Source organism: Lepus europaeus, chromosome 9 (assembly GCF_033115175.1).
Source record: "Lepus europaeus isolate LE1 chromosome 9, mLepTim1.pri, whole genome shotgun sequence".
NCBI lineage: Eukaryota > Metazoa > Chordata > Mammalia > Lagomorpha > Leporidae > Lepus > Lepus europaeus.
The window spans coordinates 44,971,525-44,984,887 of NC_084835.1; positions in this window are offsets into that span (position 1 = coordinate 44,971,525).

Below are 13,363 nucleotides of genomic sequence, written 5' to 3' on the forward strand. Positions count from 1 at the left end.
TATTACAAATAACAATACCTAGTCCCTGATTGAATGCTAACATGGTAATTCACTCTCAGGGCTCAGCTGCCATTCATTCATAGTTCGAGCTGTGCTCTCATTATGTATGACATCAGCAGAAACTCAATTCAATGGCAGCCTTGTATTTAATTAGGGACTATGTATTATTTGGTTTGTAGTATCCAGAATTAAAAATAGCCCCTTCCACTGTGTAATGGGAAAGGTAGAAAACTTTGAATATATATTCTAATTGATATTTTTAATACTTACTCTAAAAGCAATCAAAACTAATGTTAAATATTAATTATAATATTTTCCTGCTTTTGTGCACCTTGATTTCTTGCTGCCCTTTTGGGTTCACTTTTAATTACATTACAAGAAAACAAAGGATATTTTTATTGGAAGAGTTATTTAGCACAGACAATGCTTTCAATGGTGATGGTTATACTGAGCTTTATATTAAACTTAATTTTCAAAAGCATATTTAACACAGTTTGCTGGGCTTTGTAAAAAATTATTTTTCCTTCCTTTAACAACATACCTCTTGGGTCTCTATATTAGAAATCAGGGACAAAGCTCATAAAGGAACAAAGACCCAAAATCAGGGATGGTCTTTTAAAAGAGGTACAGTTTCAAAGACTCCTAAAGATATAAATCAAAGTGCTTTTGAATACAGAGAGCATTCTAAAAGAATATTGAACTGTTTGCTTAAAATCTCACATTATTTCCTGCTTTTTAAACCCTATTCCTTTTTGAAGGCTAGCACCAGATAGGGACAAAAGGAATATTTTCATGCAAAAATCAGGGCCAGGTACAGAGGCACAGTCAGAGTCTATTTCAAGTGGGGACAGGAATTTAATTCAAGTTATTCTCCTCTTTATTCCACATTTAACAGATTTGAAGACTTTCTCCACCTCTCTGACACTTGTGCAGACATCACTAGGTAATGTTTGCACCAGTGGTGAGCACCAGGAAATCTTGGTGTGGAATTTTTGAGTCCCCTTGGAATGGATTTTGAAAACACAGGAGAGTCCAAACATATCTGCTCAGGGAGGGTGGGGACTTTATGTTTCATGAAATCTTTCTGGTCATCTCTGTGATAAAAAAGCAAATAAACAGTCTTTTCATTTTTAAAAGAAGCTTATGTTACCCACAGTTGGGCCTTATCCTAGAAGCTATTTTTAAAGCATAAAAGAATATCTTCATACTTTGGGGAAGATAAAAATATTACTTATTTTGTTTTAGATTTATGCTTTTTTAATGTTTTATTTTTTATGTACTACTTCTAGCACTTTTGCTAAATCAGTACAAATACCAAAAGTAACTAACTGATCACTCTATAACAATTTTACTTTGTAAAAGTTATGACCAAATACAAGGCTTAAGCCTCTATGATGTGTGGGTTTCATTAAGAAAGTGAAATGCCATACCTCTGAGTTGAGCAGATATCTGTGATTTTTCATGTTTCCATGGCAACATGTAGTTTTTATTGAACTGCGGAATAAATAGGCAAATAAAACATGCATAAAATATTGATGGGTGGTGGGTGTGCTGTCCGGGGACTCTAGTGACTTATGGTCACTATTGTCTCTTTTAAATTCCAGTAGCCATTTTTCTAATTGCAGCGTTGCTTTTGCTATGATTTCTTTATTTTTTCATCTAATACACAAAGTTTGCTTTTAAAATGTAATTTTTACACCCAGTCTTGTGATATACATATTGGAAGGAGTGCTGAGGAAATGACATAAGCATAGAAACAAAAAATGTTTTAAGGAAGTATATGAGATTTGCTTTTTTGACTAATTTGCAAGCTATGGACAATGATTTATGTTCTCTGTTTAAAACATAGAAACTACTGATGAAAAAATAACAAATGTAAATAAATATGTGTATGTATGCAGAGAATTTATTTATGAAAATACCTATTCTAACAATGTTAGTTGGAGAGCAAAAAAGAAATTGGATCAATTAAGTTCATTTGAGCTTGAAAACCAGGTGAAACTGAGGATAAAAACTGTTGAAGGTAAAAAATGGTAATATTATGTGATCTGCATCATTTCAGTTCAGTAAACATTTATTGAGAACTGGCTTTATCTTACTGTCGTGCTAGCTACATATATGCTAATACTATATAATATATAATATATGTATATGCTCTCTGACCTTAAGTTGCAGCCTAATGGAATAAGCATAACAATAAAATTAAAAAACAACACTTAAAATTAGTTATAATGTCTGGAAAACAAAACTGTATATCACTACTTCTTAGCTTTTAGAAAATAATATTCAGATTGATCAAACAACTTGCAAAATGAAGTCATAGACCAGTTAAAATACTTATATCATCTTAGTGTTAGAGAGTAGAAGGCTTTCTTACATTCTACCACAAGCTCTAATACAATTAAAAGATGATAAATTTTGTTGCATAATCATGAAAAATATTCAGATGGCAAAAGAATGACATAAAAGCACCAAAAAACAAACAACAAATTGGAAAATATTTTGTTACTCATCTTACAATAAAGGTCTGATTTTTTACATCTATAATAGTCAAGTAAGTCAATAAGAAAAATATATACAATGTAATAGGAAAATAGACAAAAAGAAAATACAGTTGGTGCATTTGAAAAACACTTTTCAAATACACATTTGAAAAAATGCTCATCTACACTCTTCTAAGATAAATGTAAATTAATTCAACACTGTTTTCACCTAGCATATTGGTTAAACTAAAAAAGTTCTATAATCAACATGTTAGCAAGGGTGTGAGTAAATTGTTATAAGCATTATGAGAATGAAAACATAATTTGTTAAAACCTCCTTGGAGAATGATTTAGTAATATCTAGCCCCCAAAATGCATGTAACATTTTTTTTCTAGGACATTCTCACAATATGGGCAAACTAGGTTTCTTATTTTTTTAAAAATATTTATTTATCTATTTGAAAGGCAGAGTTACAAAGAGACAGAGAAAGAAAGAGGTCTTCCATCCACTGGTTCACTCCCCAGATGGCCACAAAGGCCAGAGCTGTGCCGATCTGAAGCTAGGAGACAGGAGCTTTTTCCGGGTCTCCCACACGGGTACAGAGGCCCAAGGACTTGAGACATTTTCTGCTGCTTTCCCAGGCCATAGCAGAGAGCTGGGTCGGAAGTGGAGCAGCTGAGAATCAATCCAGCGCCCATCTGGGATGCTGGCACTGCAGGCAGTGGCTTTACCCACTAAGGCACAGCACCGGCCCCCAAACTAAGTTTCTTAAAGCCTGTTTGCTATATAAAAATATTGCAAGCAACCTAAATGTTAGTTAATAAGAAACAAGTTAAATCTATTTCCATGTAATGAAATACTATGCAGCTATTAGAAGAAAGATGCAGGTCTGTGGTACAAATAAGGAATTGTGCCTTGAGACTGTTGTTAAAACAGTAAGATGAAGAAGAGTATTATGGTATATTTTCACTTGTGATTTTACAAGGTAATATATATATACTACCATATGTACAGACTATCTCTAGAGGAATCCTACAAAAATTGGACATCTCTCAAGAGAAGAATTTATGTCTGGAGGACAAGACTGAGATAACAACTTACTTATCATATCATAGCCTTTCATATAGTTTGAGTTTTGGCTAAGCATTTATTGAATCTCTTTAATAAGTTTTTAAAAGATAAGTATTAGTTTTGAAACAATAGAAAGGCAAGTATAAAAATTATGCAAATAACTACTTGGGAAATTTTAAGTGACAAATGACCACCCTGTGATGTCATTCAGAAGGTTTAGAAATAGGCCTTGAGATAGATGTGAACCTAAAAATGTGCTCAGAAAGTATTACCATGATCTAAGAAGGGCATAATCATACCCTGATGGTGCAAGCTAATGGCCACATCATTCAAGCAATTTTGAGATAGGGAGAGGGAAAAAAAGAGGTGGAGATTATGGAAATAGAGAAAAAAGATAGAAGGAAGAATGACATTCGATTATGTCTGGTTTGCAGTGAAAGCAAGATAATGGGTTTATAGGAGTTCAGAACAAGTATTCAAATAACATGGTGTAAAGTACCATATTCTTAATGATTATGTTGCAGAAGTACCTCTTTTTTGCATAAATTCTTAGATGAGGAAAAGCGGCATGATGTATTAGAAAAGGCCATGAACCTGAATTCAGGAGACATTTAGTCTGGTCTCTGTTCTGTCATTAATTAGCAATGTAACCTTGAGAAGGTCACATTGTGTCTTCAGGCCTCAATTATATTGTCTGTAATATAAGGGGAGGGGGATGTGCAATAGATTCATAATTCCATAATCACATTTTTATCTGAAGAACACTGTTTTCAAATGAAATGTGAGTGCAAACAGTAAAACACATGAAAGCAGAGTAACTTTGTCTAAAACGGATAAGTGCCCCAGAGCCTGGCTGCACAGTGTCTTTCTTTCCCATCATGGCCCTCTTCAATGGAACAAAATCAAAGCCCCAGGAATGAACAAAGTTCAATTTAAAACTATTTTACTAGAGGATTCCTAAGGTCGCTTTTCATAAGAACATTCCACAATTCTAGGAGGTAATTGATTCACAGGTTTAATCATGTTGTGAAATTTCTGCAGAAACATTTGCCGAAATAGTGGTGTGGTAGGAGGCTGTGCAGGGAATAATTACTTCAAAAAAGATTTATTAAGCATCTTTTCAGTGCTTGTTCCCCCCTCCCAGTGTCATAAAATACAAAGTTGGCAAAAGTGTGATCTTATCCCTTTCTGATTCTCACAGTCTATGAATTTCCTATAAAAATATGCATAGGATTCTTTTAGTTTCTTGAAAACTGAATGAGCTTATGTCTTTTAATTATCTGGTAGCATTAATGTCTTTCATCTCCCCTTCTGAGATTCTAATTCCACATATAATGGAATTTTTGACAATGTTACCCATCTCTTCCAATATTTTTTTCTTGTTGTGTTTTAATTTGAATAGTTTTTTTTTTTTTTTTCCTAATCCTATGGTCCACTGTGTCCAATTTGCTGCTGTATCCATCTGCTGAGTTCCAGGGCTCAGATACTGTACTTTTAGTTCTAAACTACCCAGTTGAATTTTTTTTTTACATTCAAGTATATATGTTCATCTTTTTCTCTATTTCCTTGGAAACATGGATTATAATTATTTTTAAAACTTTAGCTAATGTTAGTATCTGGACTATCTGTGGGTTTGTTTCTATTATCTATTTTTTCTCTTGGTTGTTGTTATGGCTATTCTTCTCATGTATAATCATTTTTGACTGTATGCAAGACATTGTATATTTTAAAAAAAGATGCAGAGTCTTTAAATGATACTAACTTCCAGAGAAGAAAGTTCTTCTTTCCCCTAGATAGGCAGGTAGTGTGAGAGGCTGATCAGCTGAATAAAACAGAAATGGAGCTTATCAGTCCTGGGCTGTAGCATTCCTAGTCTTGTCTTTGTGGAAGATTCAGTTCTGCCCTTCAAAAACATTTTTTAGCTTAGCTCTTTGACATTTTACTTTATCCAAATTTAAAATTTAGTAATGTATTAAGGCCATGTATTAAATATATCGGAGGGCCCCTACAATAACAATTTTGTTTGTCAGACCACACAGATACTAAAATATAAGATAGTTCCCTGTCCCTTCTAGATTGTCAGCTTTAGCTGCATCTGATGTAGCCCAGGTAACATCAGTTCTCATTTTAGGGTTCTTATCTGTTGCTCAGTTGTTTTCATACATTCTCCCACAAAAGATCTCCATTTTCTATGTCTTCAAGACTGGAATTTTTCATTCTCCTTTCAAGATTCCTTTGGCCAATTATTTAAGCTATCATACATCCTTAGATTCATCAATTCCTGGAAATGGCCTGTTTGAAAGCCCTCAGAGCTACAAATATTATCACTGTGGCTTCATTTGCCCACTAGAAACTTTGCTTTTTCTCTTTCCTATAACAACTTTGTCCTTACACTAAGAGTATTCCCAGGGAAAAAATACTTCTCATCAGTTTATCAGCTTATCACCTATCAGTTCACCTCTCCACTGAAGTTTATTCTGTCTGGTTTTCCTGAGACTTCTAAAAATACGACTTTTACAATTTATCTAGCTTTGTGTAATTTCAGTGAAAATATTAATTTGCAGTAACAGTATACCTTATTCAGTAACAGAAATACATAATTTAGATTTTTTAAAAGATCCATTTATTTATTTTCTTGAAAGGCAGAGAGAGGCAGAACAGAGATCTTCCATGCACTAAATCACTCTGCAAATGGCTTCAACAGCCAAGTCTGGGCCAGTCTGAAATCAAGAGTCAGGAACCCCATCCTGGTCTCCCACATGTGCGGTGTGGGCCCAAGAACTTGCGCCATCGTCGCTGCCTTCTCAGGTGCGTGAGCATGAAGCTGGATCAGAAGCAGAGCAGCAGGAGTCAAACCAGCACTCCAACAAGGGATGCCGCATTGCACATGGTGGCTTAACTTGCTGCACCGATTTTAGATTTTTGAGCAACTTAAAGTCTAAGCAACATTAGGAAATCTTTAAATTTGAATGGATGTACTTTATTATACATTAGCAGATGTTTCGAGGTTTTCCTCCAAATTGTTCGTAACAACATGGCACAGGAGCCAGTGTTGTGACACAGCATATTAAGCCACCACCTGCAACACTGACATCTCATCCAATCCAGCTTCCTGCTAATGCACCTGTGAAGGCAGCAGAACATGGCCAAAGTACTTGGGCCCCTGCCACCTACTTAGGAGGCCAGGGTAGAGTTCCAGGCTGCTGGCTGCATCTTGGCCCAAACCAAGCTGTTGTGGCCATCTGGGAAGTAAACAATGGATGGATGATTTCTCTCTCTCGCTCTCTGATTCTCCCTCTCCCTATCTGTTTCTATCTGTTGCTCTGCCTTGAAAATAAATAAATATTAAAAAAAAGAAAGCATGGCATATTCTCTGATTCTATAGGATAATATGCCATTGACAAATACACTGTAATTAAGACTAAAATTTAGTTGTGGATATACAACTAGTAGATACAATTAGTTGTTATCTTTAGCCAAGAAATATAGAATTCTGTAAAACACATAAATATTTCATAATTTTCTTTAAAGGTTTATTTATTTATTTGAAAAGCAGAGCTACAAAGCGCCTGCTGGTTCACTCCCCAAATGTGAATTCTGGGTCACATGGGAGGTAGGTACCCAACCACTTGAATCATCTTTCACTGCTTTTCCAGGCCATTAGCAGGGAGCAAGATTGGAAGTGGAGCAGCCAGGACTTAAACTGGCACCCATATGGGATCCCAGTGTCACAGGCAGCAGATTAACCCTCCAAGCCACAATTCCAGCTCTAACATTTTGGGATTTTTAAAGTAAGAATAATCATATAGGATAAAATTAGATTAAATTAGATGCCAACTTTATAGGCTATGAAAAATAACTATACAGTAACCATAAGAAGTATACTGAAGAAAAAAGTAGCAACTTCTACTGTTGTATATATAAAATATAAGAAGTATAATTTGTGTTATGCTCTAAGCCACTGGTGGTGCTATCATTTTTTAACTCCTAGAATATATCAAACTCATTTCAAATTATTTCTTCAATTAACTCGAGGATATCCATCATAAAATTTTTAGAATACCTTTAGGGCTTAAGAAATTGTGTATATGTGTTTACAGGTGTATTTAAGAAATAAGTTTGCTTTGCATACTTCACATTACTTGGATTTTATTTTATTCTTTCTATTGTTCTCTATTTTGTTGTATTTTAACCAGAATAATATTTGTAAAGTAGTTTAAAACTAGATTAAATTTAACCTATGAAAAGGTTGCTTGAGAAATGAATGAACTCCCTCTGCCATTCTATTTTTCTTATGCCCATTAATTCTTGGGCCTGTAACAAGCAATATGACCCATCGTTTGCATGTACTTTCAGACAGCTTTTTACTATACCAGTGTTTCCTGGCTGCATCGAAGTTATCTAAGTTAAATTCTTTTTTTAAAAGATTTATTTATTTATTTGAAAGTCAGAGGTATACACAGAGAGAGGAGAGGCAGAGAGAGCGAGACGTCTTCCATCCGATGGTTCACCCCCAGATGGCCGCAATGGCCGGAGTTGCACCAATCCGAAGCTAGGAGCCAGGAGCTTCTTCTGGGTCTCCCATGTGGGTGCAGGGGCCCAAGGACTTGGGCCATCTTCTACTGCTTTTCCAGGCCATAGCAGAGAGCTGGATTGGAAAAGGAGCAGCCGGGACTAGAACCGTTGCCCATATGGGATGCCGGCACTTCAGGCCAGGGCATTAACCCACTACACCACAGCGCCGGCCCCCTAAGTTAAATTCTTAAATGCATTCACATATTTAGATTCTACCTCAGATTGGGATCACTAGGAGTAGGCCCCCAAATCTGCATTTTTAATGTGCATTGAGGTGTGCTATAGCCAAGCACAATTACCCAATGACTACTTTATAATAATAGCATAGGATGGTGTCACCACTGACTTTTCCTGTTCATTTGAAGGTGCATTATTTCGATTTTCTTTAAAAATGCCCATAGCAGCTTTCTCCTTCAGTGCTGTTAAGGAGCTTGGTCTTGTTTTAAGCCCTTCTTCTCTCAAGCCTATATTGTTGTTCAGATATCCTCTCATTAGTTACACTTGTTCCACTCTGCAGCTCTCAATAAATGCTCTTCCAGTTTCTATATTTATTCCATATCCCAGGACTTAACTATACCTGTTTACAGGTCTTTACCTTTGATTTTTTTTCCCCTTGGAATCTAGCTGGGAGAGAAACATGTTCCTTCCAATTAGACGCATCACTCACCAACTGAAAGCACAGTGGCTTGTCATGCTCCCTCCTGGTCATTATGTTATCACTGTCGTTGGAGTTAGGTCTTTTCCAAGGCCTTACCAAGTGGGAGAACTCAAGGCCCAGTATGGGAAGGTCCCCAGGAAACCTAATCTTCTGCATTTATTTTATCCCTGGACAGTCTAAGGCAAAGGATGTGCATTGAAGACAGGAACAAAACTTACCCTATATTGTTCAGTATCAAGAATAACCTTTAAGAGCAAGATATTCTATATGTACCCTTGATAACAGGTTTTGAAGAAATCATGTAAGATGATAAAGCATTTGAATGGTACAGTAGATGTAAAAAAATAGTTTTAAAAGAATGTTTATTTTTATATTAACTGTTTATTTGAAATCATATAAACTTTTTCGTTTATTTGTACGTAAAGTTTAGTAATGTAAAAGTTGTATTCTAGAAAAACAAAAGTGAGCAAGACATTTGTGTACAAACTGCCCAGTTTCAAATTTTCTCTTCATGACTTCGGCCAGGTTACTATCATTTCATCAACCCTCTGTGTTTGTATCTATACAATGGGTGAAAATAATAATCTTTGATACCTCATCATGTCTCAGCAAACTGTTTTTACTTAAGTATAACACATACATAAATGTGCATAATTCACAAAAACAATAATGGGCTTTTTTATAAGTTGAACACACTTGTGTACACGGCACTCAAACCAAGAAACAAAATCCTATGCTCTTAGCTTCTTCTAGTCAGTAGCCTCTCACCAATGTTTACTTTCATGACCTCTATCATTGTAGATGAGTTTTGCATATTTGTTACTTTATCTCTACATGCATGTGGTCTTCAAAAAGTTTATGGAAATACACGTTATGAAAACTATGCATGGATTACAGAATTTTTGGCACCAAGAATAAACTTATCTTTTAATTCCATTTTCCTAAAAACTTTGCCCCCTTCTATAAAATCCTATGGATTCTTTTGTATTTGGCATCTTTCTCTCAGTGTTAAGTTTGGGAGGATCATCCTTATTGTTGCCTCTACTTACAGTGTGCTCATTATCACAGTTGCACAGTATTCCCTTCTGTCAATATGTCACAATTGTTTTTTACTATTTTGTCTTGTTTAGTTTTTAATCTGTAGCTATTTAAACATTTTGCCACAGATAGTCTTATAGTAAATATGTAAACATGTCTTTTAGTAAATATGAGGGTTTTCTAAAAAGTTCATGGAAAATGTGTATTATGGAAAAACTATGCATGGATTTCAAAAAAGTTTTAAATTAAAATAAATGTATTTTTTAAGTATTCATTTTACTTATTTGACAGACAGTTACTATGAGAGGTAGGCACAGGGGCAGGTGCTGTGGCCACTATAGTGGGTAAAGCCGCTACCTGCAGTGCTGACATCCCACATGGCGCCAGTTCAAGTCCCAGCTGCTCTATTTCCAATCCAGCTCTCTGCTATGGCCTGGGAAAGCAGTACAAGATGGCCCAAGTCCCTGGACCCCGGCACCCATGTGGAAGACCCAGAGGAGACTCCTGGTTCCTGGCTTTGGATCTGCACAGCTCCAGCCGTTGCAGACAATTGGGGAGTGAACCAGCAGATGGAAGACCTCTCTCTCTCTCTCTCTCTCTCTCTCTCTCTCTCTGCCTCTCCTTCTCTCTCTGTGTAACTCTGCTTTCAGATACATAAATAAATCTTTAAAAAAATTAAGAAAGAGGTAGACACACACACACACACACAAACAGGTCTTCCATCCGCTGATTCACTCCCCAAATCCCCACAATGGCTGGAGCTGAGCCAATCTGAAGTCAGGAACCAGGAGCTTCCTTGGGTCTCCCACGTGGATGCAGGGGCCCAAGAACTTGGGGCATACTCCGCTGCTTTCCTAGGCTCATTAGCAGGGAACTGAATCAGAAGTCGAGCAGTCAGGACTTGAACTGGTGTCCATATGAGATGCTGGTGCTGTAGGCTGGGGCTTTAACCCATGGCGCCACAGTGCCGGCCCCCCCCAAAAAATGTATTTTTAAATTCCATTTTCCACAAACTTTTTGATGTGCCCTCATATGTACACATTTCCATGGGATATATACTTAGGACAGGAAGTGGTGAGTCATACAGAATGAGTATGTACCTATTCAGCATTAGCAGATCTACCAAACAGCATTCCAGTTTACCAGATTATGCTCCTGCAAATGATATGCATTTTCATAAACAATGCATTTTCATAAACAATGCTATAATCATTGTTTTATGTCAACTCTTCTGGCAAGTCAGGATATTGGCTTGTGATTTTAATTTTCTCTTCCTTAATGGCTAATGCAGTTCAATACCTTTCACATGTTTTATTATGACTTGTGAAAATTGAAAGATGTAATTCTTGGGAAACTCTTTGCATACTGCTTGGGCACATAGCAAGTGCTCAGTAAAGCTAGGTTTCTTTATTTCTTATATCCTTACATATTTGATTATAATGTGGGACCACAGTATGATTTCAGTGTTGCGCATGCCTCCTTTTGATAATCATTACTCCTTGCCTCTTTGAGTTGCTATGGCAAAATGACTCAAATAAATAGGCAAAAATGAAAGAAGAAAAGAAACATTTTATGGTTGTGTTTCTGTTTTAACTACTATAAGCAACATAACTTTATTGAGTATCACTGAATTAGCACAAACAAAATATAACCTCATCAAATCATCATTTATTGATTTACACCTCACTAATGTAATCATTTGGGAAAGTAGCTATTTAGTAGTGGTGTCTCATTTTAGCTCTTCTGTAATTTCTAGATAGAAATTATTATCAAGTACGTCAAGTAAGAATCCCATATGCTTGATGTACTATTATCTAAGTTCTCAAAATGCCACAAGGGACATTTCCAGGTAGGCAGTAAGGAATAGTATAATTTTCCCTTGCCATACCTTTTTTTTTTTTAAGATTCATCCATTCATTTGAAAGTCAGAGTTGCAGAGAGGGAGATGGAGAGGAAAAGGGGAAAAGGGAGTAGGAGTTGGGGGAAGAGATCTTCCATCTGCTGATTCGCTCCCCAAATGGCAGCAACAGCCTGGGCTGGGCCAAGCCAAGGAGCCAAGAGCTTCCTCCAGGTATCTCACATTGATGGCAGGGGCCCAAACACCTGGGCCGTGTTGCACTGCCTTTCCCAGGCCATTAGCAGGGAGCTGGATCAGAAGTGGAGCAACCAGGACACAAGCAGGCGGCCATAAGGGATGCTGGTGTTGCAGGCAACCCCAGCTGCCAAACCACAACACCGGCCCCTCCCCTGGCATATTTTAAAGGGAGTTTTCCTTCTTGACATTTATAATTCAGTCTTGAGTTAAAAAGGGACATAGCAACAATTTCTAGTCAGGAAAATCATAAGATGAGCATGAATTGTCTCTGATTAAAGGAAGTGGAGGGCTCTAAAGACTGGGGACCCAACCTTGTAAGTGAAATGGCATCCTTTCAAGAATTTAGAACCAGGAATGACATTGCAGAGACCACAAACTGGCCTTAAATTTTGAGCTGTCTAAACAGTGCCAGCAGGTAGGCATCAATCAGTGCCACCCAGCATATGGACAAGAAAATTTATCCAAGCAAAGTAGCATTTATTTTTTGAATTATTGAATCATTTGTTGTTTCTTCTGCATGAATGCTGAATACTGAAGCCCCAGACATATCCTCACACATATATTTAAAATGTATGTTTATAAAGAAATTCACTGGTATGGGACATAGCACAAACTGTGCAAATCACAAAGTTTAATTTTTCTCACTTGTGAGATTATCATGGACTTTGAATATATTATCTAACACATATACTTTGGATTGTCTTATAAAGCAGTAATTTGAACCACTACTGAAAACTGACCACAAAACCAAAATACCATTTGAATCAGTAAATATTTAAGTACTCATGGACTGGATGAATTGTTGCCTTTGGTGCTCTGATGGATGCAGTGAGATTTATATATACACATACACACACACACACACACATATATATATATATACACACACACACACATACATACATGGCATTATGTCAAAGCAAGATGAGGAAAGTTTTCTCAGACCTGGTGCAGCTTGATTAAGTGATTTAGAGTGACTGTTTTCAACAAGGATGATTTTGCCCCTAAGGGCACAGTTGGAAATATCTGGAGGCATTATCAAATACAGCTGGGCAAAAGGGCAGGTAGGTAGACACCGCAGTGTTACACAGTGTCCTACAAAGCACAGAGTAGCCCCCCTCAACATGAAAGAACTCGTTAGCCTAAAACATTAATGGTACTGAAGTTTACAAATTCTGATTTATAGCATTTAACCTTGTCCCTAGGGTCCAGAAAAGGAGCTGCTCTATAGTGGGCTATCAATAAATATGCATTAAAGAATGAGCCAAACTATAAAGTTAGTTACCTGCTCAACAGGAAATTTATATAATACCAAATTAGAAAATGGTACATTAATATGGATCACACCTCAATAAAGCTGTTACAATGCAATAATCATTTTACATTTTTGAATATAATATTTGAATTTTTAACATTTTTGGTAAAATATTTTCATTGTGTAA